The 9,057-nt window shown below is 39.2% G+C and overlaps 1 pseudogene across 1 annotated transcript; it reads right to left on the bottom strand.

The window, feature by feature from the left end:
* Positions 1 to 4,280: 4,280 nt before the first annotated feature.
* LOC309828294 (26S proteasome regulatory subunit 10B-like) lies at positions 4,281 to 5,384 on the bottom strand (annotated as a pseudogene). Its single transcript has one exon. The product of its transcript is annotated as a 26S proteasome regulatory subunit 10B-like (transcript).
* Positions 5,385 to 9,057: the final 3,673 nt, after the last annotated feature.

The raw sequence follows: 9,057 nt of genomic DNA, 5'->3' as shown, positions 1-9,057 counted from the left end.
TCTTCAGAATGTGTCAGCTGGTATTCTCCAAAGGAAGGGATCCAACCTAGCCTCAGAAATTATACACCATCATTTCTGTGATAGTCTGTTGATTACATAGGTCAAAGCTGTAGGTAATGCTCGCTGGTGTAGTTCAGACCGAAGTCTCAGAGAGACACCATTAGGGGAGAGGCATCATCAGGAAAAGTGTGGATGGGAGCTAAATTCAAGGGTTGGGAGTCTAGGAAGCAGTATAACATGTCAGAGAAGAGCACTGGTTTTGGAGTCAGTAGCCTGGGTTCGAAATCCACTTAAAATTTTTCGTTCTTGGATGAACACTCACCTCTCAAGAGTCCATTTTCCTGTATAACAGGAAAAAACAACATCTACCTCAGGATTTTTAGGATTGCTGATCCAATCCAGTGTTTCCTAAACTTTGCTTTATCTGTGTCCTTAATGCTTTTTTTCATATATGTATGCCACCTATAGTATTACCTAATATTTTTAGATATTTTATAACATCTTTATTGATATATAATTCACACAATACAACTCACCCATTTAAAGTATACAATTCAGTGGTTTTAATATATTCACAGCTGTGTAAGCATTACCGTAGTCAGTTTTTGAACACCCCAATTTTCATCACCCTAGAAAGAAACCCTGTACCCTTTAGCAGTCACTCCCCGTTTTTCCCCAGCTCACCCCTCCTCCAGCCCTAGGAAACCACTGATCTACTTTCTATCTCTATGGATTTTCCCATTGTGGACATTTCATATAAGTGAAATCATAAAAATATGTGGTCTTTGTCTGGCTTTTTTCATTTAGCATAATGTTTTCAGGATTCATCCCCATTGCAGCATTCATCAGCACTTTATTTTTTACGGCTGGATAACGCATTGTGTGGATATGCCACATTTTATTTATCCATTTATCTGTTGATGAACAGCAGGATTGTTTTCAGTTTTACACTATTATGACTAATGCTGTGAGCGTTCGTGTACAAGTTTTTGCATGGACGTATGTGTTCAGTTCTCTTGGATATACCTAGGAGTGGAATTACCTGGTCGTATGATAAATCTGTGTTTAGCCTTTTGAGGAACTGTTAGACTGTTGTGCAAGGGTTACAATTTCTCCAACTCTTCCTATTATTTTTTTTTACTGTAGCTGTTCTACTTGGTGTGAAGCGGTAGCTCATTGTGGTTTTGATTTGCTTTTCCTCATTATAGACTCATTTTGTGTATATTTAAAGGAGACTTCACATTGCTACCCTAAGCGGAAAGACAGTATCATTTACCACAAATAGTTGGTAACCTGCTAATAATGTAACTATGAGAATGACACTTGTCTGTGTATGCATGCTGTAATTGATGTTTACTGCATTTGGGGAAATACCAATATAGTCTATGTAATAAGTGTGAAGCTATCATTTTATTATTGTTTGTGAGTCATAGGCAAAGGCAGAAGAGGGTCTTTTGTTGTGTTTGGTTTTTTTGGGGTTTTATCCAGGAAGAGGGTGGGGTGAGATTCAGAAGATCTGTATTAAAGAGGGAGGTCTGGCTAGTGCGAGGGAGCAGCCTTAGAAAACTGAAAACAACCAGAATGTGGATAGCGGGAATTTATGAAGTAGCGTTAAGTATAAAATCTGCTGGATGGCAGAGGTGAGAGCTCAGGGATTCTTTTCTCCAATGTATGTTGATCTTAACTCTCTCTCGCATCCTTGCAAGGCAGGCTAAAGTATATATTCTTAGAGCTCATGGATGGTGAGGGACCAGTGCTGGATCTGATTCCGCCTTAGATTCCCTGCGCTGCCCCCAATGCTGCAGCTCAGACACCTTGTGTGAGGAGAGAAGGGCTGGTTGGGGAGTCCTGACCTGGCAGCTGGGACTGAGGTTCAGAGACTGCAGAAACTTGTCCAAGTTCATGGGCTTATAGACAGGAGACCTGGGACTAGAATCCGGGTCTCCCGATCCCCCTACCATTATTGTTTCTGGAAGGCTCCTCTTGGCTCTTTATTTCACCTGTTTGTATAGTGAGATGCCCACAGATTTCTTGCTAATAGACTGAGCTTTGCTACTCACAGTGTGGTTCATGCCAGCAGCAGCAACAGCACCTGGGAGCCTATTAGAAATGCAGACTCTCGGGCTCCACCCAGACCTACTGAATCAGAATCTGCATTTTAACAAATCCCCAGGTAATGTGAATGCACATCAATGTTTCAGAAACACAGACTAAGATATTACTGTTGGGTTTATTCATCCAAAACCCTTATTTCAGCACCTACTATCTGCCAGGCTCTAGTGAGTGCTAAGCAAGCAGAGGGTCCCAGGCCAGTCAGTGAGACAGATGAGAAACCAGAGATCACAGACCTACCACTGACTTTTATTTATTTATTTACTGCTCGCTGAAACAGTAGTTGCTTTATTGATTTCCCTAAAGATGAATCACTAAGAATTCACTGGTGGCTGCTGTGGGTGGTGTATGTCCGTCCAGCATGCTTTGCCTTTTGTCTTCTTCCGGATCATTTGGAAACTTCTCCCCTACTCATTTTTTTTTAATTCAAAAATATTTATTGAGCACCTTTATATGCCAAGTCCTGTTCTAAACACTTGATACAGTGGTCAAGAAATCAGACAAAGCCCCTCTTTTCAAGGAGCTTCTTTATATTCTAATAAAGAATGAAAACTAAATAATATCAAAGAGTAATAAGTCTTCTGGAGAAAAATCAAAGTGACAACAGGGTCAGGTAGGAGTGTTCTTTGGGTAGAATGGTAGAAGAAGGCCTCTCTGAAGATGTAACATTCCCACCCAGGACCTGAGAAGGAGCCAGTCCTTTGACATCTCAAGCAAGAGCAGTTGGTTGGTTTTGGTGGGGCTGTCACTCAAGGTGCTAGAGCTGCCCTCTGGCAACAGTGATTGGTACAAGGATGAGCATGTGATCCCAAAAGAGCCAATAAGAGTCTTTCCTGGGGTTGATGTATAGACAGGGGGAGAAACCTGTTGCTAAGGAGATTTCTTTGTGATTTTCAACAAGTCTCTTGCCTTCTCTGTGCCTCATTTTACTCATCTGTAAAATAGAAGGGTTAGACCACATGCCACTTCAGCCTCTGCTACCTGGAACTTGCAGTTCTGAAAGATCCTGCTTTTTGAAACAAAGTATCACAATGCTGTCTTCTTTGGGGGTCTGTCCTCCCTCCAGCCTTCTCAGATACATCTCAACAACAGTCTTAATAACTGAAGCTGACTCCTATTTGAAAATTTTAAATGGTCAGCCTCTGCCCAGCAGGGATTCTATCTTCTAGAAGTTTGTTGAGGTCCATCTACCATCCCTATATTTGTTTCACAACTGGAGGTTGGGAAGAAGGATCTAGGCTCAAATCCTAGTCTGCTTCTTATTCGTCAGGTGACCCTGAACAAGAATTGTAACTTCTCTGAGTCTCAGTTTCTTCATCTGAAAAGTCAGTATAATAATAGCATCCATCTCGTGAGGCCCTTTTGAGAAGCATATGAGCTGTCACAGGCACCTCTCATGCCCAGATCTGCGGTCTGTGGATCAATGTCCTTTCCCGCTAGACTGTAAGCGGCATGGGGGCGTGAACTGGGACTGATTTTACGTACAATACAGTTAGCCATTATTTTCTTTTATTACTGTTGAGAAAGTTAACGTTGATTTTTGTACTTTTAAATAGCTATGCCAATCTGCTATCAAGATTATAGAAAGGCCTGGGGTAAGATAGGACTTTTTAGGGGCCTCTAATGAAAGTGTTTGCATAGAGTACATGGGAATAGCAAGAGGAAAAGAGAACAGACATCTATTGAGCACATCCAGTATGCCAGTCAGTGTGCAAGGAGCCTGTACAGCCAGTGCCCATTAACCCCTCACCACAATCCCAAGAAGTGGGTAGGGTTGTTATCCCCATCAGGCGGATAAGAAATTGGAAGCTCAGAGAAGTTATGACACTTGTCCAGGATAACACAGCTAACGAGTGACTCAGATGAAATTCAGGCCAGTCTGGCTCCAGGGCCAACTTCTTCCTACCTCTTTAAGATGTAGTTCTTCACAGGTGATAGGAAGAATCCATACTTGGTCAGGAGTCAGGGAAGTAGGTGTTCTCTGGTAATCAAGGAGGGAAGAGAGACCTTGCATGTAAACTGAGGCAGAGCTTCTGTGCTGAGAGGGTGATCCTGGGCTGAAAACAGAGGGCATCTACCTGTGTGGTCCTGTAGTGACCAGATCTCAGGTACTGTTTGTTGAATGTCACTGCTGTGCTATGCTCCATTTTTAGCTTTACAAGCACCACTCACAGGAGTGCCAGGAAATAGGGATGTTGTAAGCCAGACCTATCCAAAATCATGATCAGCAAGAATTGCAAACATACTTGCTTCAGTACAAACCTTTCTAAGTGAGCCACATTTCTAAGTTCTGCTCCATTAAAGCCATCGGAAAGCTTCACGATTGCTTCATAATCTATTTCACCATGCTTTGGAATGGGACCTGCATGGATTTTCAATATATCTAACCTTGCTTGTTCGTTTGATAAATCAGTATGTATTTTTCTATCTAATCTGCCTGGACGAAGCAAAGTAGGCTCCACTGTATCTGGCCTGTTTGTAGCCATGATCATTTTAACTCTATGTAGGGTATCAAATCCATCCACTTGATTCAGTAGCTCCATTAAAGTTCTCTGAATCTCTCTATTAGCTGAAGTCCCCTCAGGAAACCGACGACCACCAATAGCATCTATTTCATCCATAAAAATGATGCATGGCTGATGGTCCCTGGCATAATTAAACATTTCTCTGATCACACGAGCACTTTCACCAATGTACTTGTCTACAATAGAACTAGATACAACCTTTAAGAAATTGCAGTCCAGCTTGCTAGCAACAGCTCATGCCATGAGTGTTTTTCCTGTACCTGGTGGTGCCTATAGCAAACAGCCTTTTGGAGGTATTATTCCTACACGTTGGAATAATTATGGGTTTGTAAGAGGTCATTCTATTACCTCTCTTAATTCCCAAATCTGTTCTGATAGCCCTCCGATCTCAGAATAAGGAACATTTCCAGGGTCCTCATGAGACATGTTGTGAACCGGTGGCTCTACCTCTCTTGGCAAATACCTCATGATAGATAGTGTAGTCATATCCAAAGCAACTCTTGTTCCTGGCTTCAACTTACTTTTGTCAAGCCGTCGACGACAACCCACAACATATCTTGGTCCATTTGTAGCTTTAACAATGAATTTTTCTTCAGTTAATTGCTTAAGTACTTCAGCCACAATCTGCCCAACACTTTGTAGGGCCTTCACATCATTTTCAGACTTTTCATACTGCTTGGCAAGTTCTTTTAATTGTTCCCTTAACTCCTTGAGACAGCTGTCCATCTCCTTGTGCTCCAGCAGAATCTTTTTTTTTTTTTTTTTTTTTTTTTTTTTTTGCGGTACGCGGGCCTGTCACTGCTGTGGCCTCTCCCGTTGCGGAGCACAGGCTCCGGACGCGCAGGCTCAGCGGCTATGGCTCACGGGCCCGGCCGCTCCGTGGCATGTGGGATCCTCCCGGACCGGGGCACAAACCCGTGTCCCCTGCATCGGCAGGCGGACTTTCAACCACTGCGCCACCAGGGAAGCCCCGGGAAACTATTTTTAACTTTTTAAGCAACTATTATCTGTTTTCCAAAGTGACCATACCATTTTATATTCCCACCTGCAGAGTATGAAAGTTCCAGTTGCCCCACATACTCACTAACGTTTGGAGTGGTCACTCTTTTTAATTTGAGCCGTTCTAGTGGTTGTGAAGTGGTATCTCATTGTGTTTTTTTTTTTCATTGTGGTTTTGAATTGAATTTTCCTAATGACTAATGATGTAAGGCATCTTTTCATGCACTTACTTGCCATCTTCTTTGGTGAAATGTCAGTTCAAATCTTTTACCATTTTCATTGGGCCATTTGTCTTACTATTGAGTTATACATGTAAAAAAATATATCCTACATAAAAATTCTTTGTTGATTCTGTTTTACAAATATTTTCAGTCTGTGACATGCCTTTTCATTTTTATAACAGTATCTGTTGAAGAGCAAGTGTTTAATTTTGCTGGAAACCAACTAAATTAATTTTTCTTTTATAGTTTATCCTTTTGTTTCCTATTTAGTTTTTTTTTTTTTTTTTTTTGCCAAATATAAGATCACTAAGATTTTCTCTCATGGTTTCTTCTAGAAGTTTTATAGTTTAAGCTTTTACATCTAGATCTATGATCCATTCTGAGCTAATTTTTATATATGGTGTGATGTGATAATGATCTGGTTCATTTTTTACTTCCAAATATGCAACTGTTCCAGAACCATTTTTTGAAAAGATTATCCTTTCTCCATTGAACTCCCTTGGCACCTTTGTTGAAAATTAATTAACCGTAGGTATATGGATCTATTTCTGGACCTTCCATTCTATTCACTGATGTATGTTTATACAGATGCCACATTACCTTGATTAGAGTTGCTTTATAATAAATCTTGTAATCAAGTAGTCTAAGTCCTCCAACTTTGTTCTTCTTGTTCAAAATTATTTTGGGTATTCAAGGTCCTTTGCATTTTAATATAAAATTTAAAATCAAGTTGTCAACTTCTACCAAAAAAAAAAAAAACCTTCTGGGACTTTGATTGAGATTGATTGAATCTACAGATTGATTTGGTGAGAATTGCTGTCTTAGTATTGATTTTGCCAATTCTCAAACATGGTATATTTATCCATCTATTTAGGTTTTCTATCATTTCCGTTAGCAATGTTTTGAAGTTTTTGAGGTACTAGCCTTGTATATCTTTTATTCAAACTTTTGTTAAGTATTTTATATTTTTCATGCTATCATTAATAGTGTTTTTTAAAAATAAGAATTCCTGATTGATTCTTTCTAGTACATAGAAATAGAATGATTTGTTTTATGTTAACTTGGTATCCTGCAACCTTTCTAAATTCACTTATTCCAGCTTTTTTTTTTTTTTGGGTAAATTCCTTAGGATTTTCTACAGACTATAATTTCGGCTACAAATAAAGACAGTTGTATTTCTTCCTTTCGAAACTGTATGCCTCTTATTTGTTTTTTCTGGCCTGTTGCACTGGGTAGAACCTCCAGTATAATATCATGTACGAGTGGTAAGAACAGACATCTTTTTCTCTCTCCTGATCTTTGTGGGGACTGTATTCAGTCTCTCAGTAAGGTGATATTAGCTATATGTTTCTGTGGATCATCTTTAACGGGTTGATCAAGTTCCCGTCTATTCCTAGTTTGCCTAGAGTTTCTATTATGAATGGTTGTTGGATTCTATCAAATGCTGCTGTTGCGTCTGCTTCCTCCTCTTCCTACTCCCCCTCCTCCTTCCCCTCTTCCTTCTCCTCCTCCTTTTCTTCTTTTTCCTCTTCCTCTTCCTCACATCTTTTGAGATGATAATATGCATTTTTCTTCTTCTTTTCCTTCCATAAGTATGGTGAATTACATTAATGTTGAATGTAAAACCAACCTTGCATTCCTGGGATAAACTCCACTTGGTCGTGATCCTTTTACATATTGTAGTTATGATTTACTAAACTTCATTTTTTTGCATCTATGTTCATGAAAGATGTTGATCTGTAGTTTTATTTTGCTTTTTCATGTAATGTGTTTGTCTGGTTTTGCTACCAGGTTAATGCTTGCTTCATAGAATTTGTTAGGGTGTGATTTCTCCTTCTGTTTGATTTTCCAGAAGAGTGTATGTAAAACTGATATTATCTTTATTAAATGTTTCACAGAATTCACCAATGAAACCATCTGGGCCTGGAGTTTTTGTCTGTGGGAAGTTTTTTTTTTTAATTAATTTATTTTATTTTTGGCTGTGTTGGGTCTTTGTTGCTGCACGCGGGCTTTTCTCTGGTTGCAGTGAGCAGGGGCTACTCTTCGTTGTGGTGCTCAGGCTTCTCATTGCAGTGGCTTCTCTTGTTGCAGAGCACGGGCTCTAGGCGCGCAGACTTCAGTAGTTGTGGCATGGGGGCTCAGTAGTTGTGGCTTGCGGGCTCTAGAGCGCAGGCCCGGTAGCTCAGTAGTTGTGGCACACGGGCTTAGTTGCTCCGTGGCATGTGGGATCTTCCCGGACCAGGGCTCAAACCCGTGTCCCCTGCATTGGCAGGCGGATTCTTAACCACTGCACCACCAGGGAAGCCCCCGTGGGAAGGATTTTAACTACAAAAGAAGTTCTTACTAGATATAGGGCTATTTAGGATATATATTTATTCTTGAGTGAGCTTTGGTAATTTGTATCTTGCAAGGAATTTATCCATTTCATTTAAATTGCTGAATTTATTGGTATATACTTATATATAATATTCCCTATTAGCCTTTACTCTCTGTAGGATCTATGGTCATGACCTTTTATTCCTGGTATTGGTAATTTATGTCATCTTTCTTTTTCTTGATTAGTCTGGCTAGTGGTTTGTCAATTTTAATAATTTTTTAAATAATCAGTTTTGCTTTGCTTTGTTACTTTTCTGTTTCAATTTCACTGCTGTTTAATTTTTTTTCTCTTTATTTTTTTTCTGCTTATTTTACGTTTAAGTTGCTGTTCTTAGTTAGAATAACTTTGAATAGAATAATAAGTTAGAAACCTAGGTCATTGATTTGAAACTCTTCTTCTTTTCTACTATAAGCATGTATTACTATAAATTTCCCTCTAAGCAGAGTTTTAGCTGCATCCCCCAAATTTTGATGTGTTGTATTTTTATTTTCATTCAATTCAAAATATTTTGTAATTTTCCTTGTAATTTCTTCTTTGATCCATAGGTTAATTAGAAGTGTGTTGTTTAGTTTCCTATATTTGAGGACTTTCCAGATCTATTACTGATTTCTAACATAATTATATTGTAGTTTAAGAACATAATTTATATTATTTAAATTCTTTTAAATGTATTAATTTTTATGTTGATCCTGTATCTAGTGGTCTTGACAATTTCACTTGTTAATTCTAATTGTTTGCTTTTCCCCTAAGATTGTGAATGAGATTGTGGACATCCTTATCTCGTTCCCAAACACTAGAGGAAAGAATGCAGTATTTTATCATT

This window comes from Grampus griseus (genome assembly GCF_964374135.1).
Source record: "Grampus griseus genome assembly, chromosome: 10".
In the NCBI taxonomy this organism is placed as follows: domain Eukaryota; kingdom Metazoa; phylum Chordata; class Mammalia; order Artiodactyla; family Delphinidae; genus Grampus; species Grampus griseus.
This window is presented reverse-complemented; position numbering and strand designations above follow the sequence as displayed.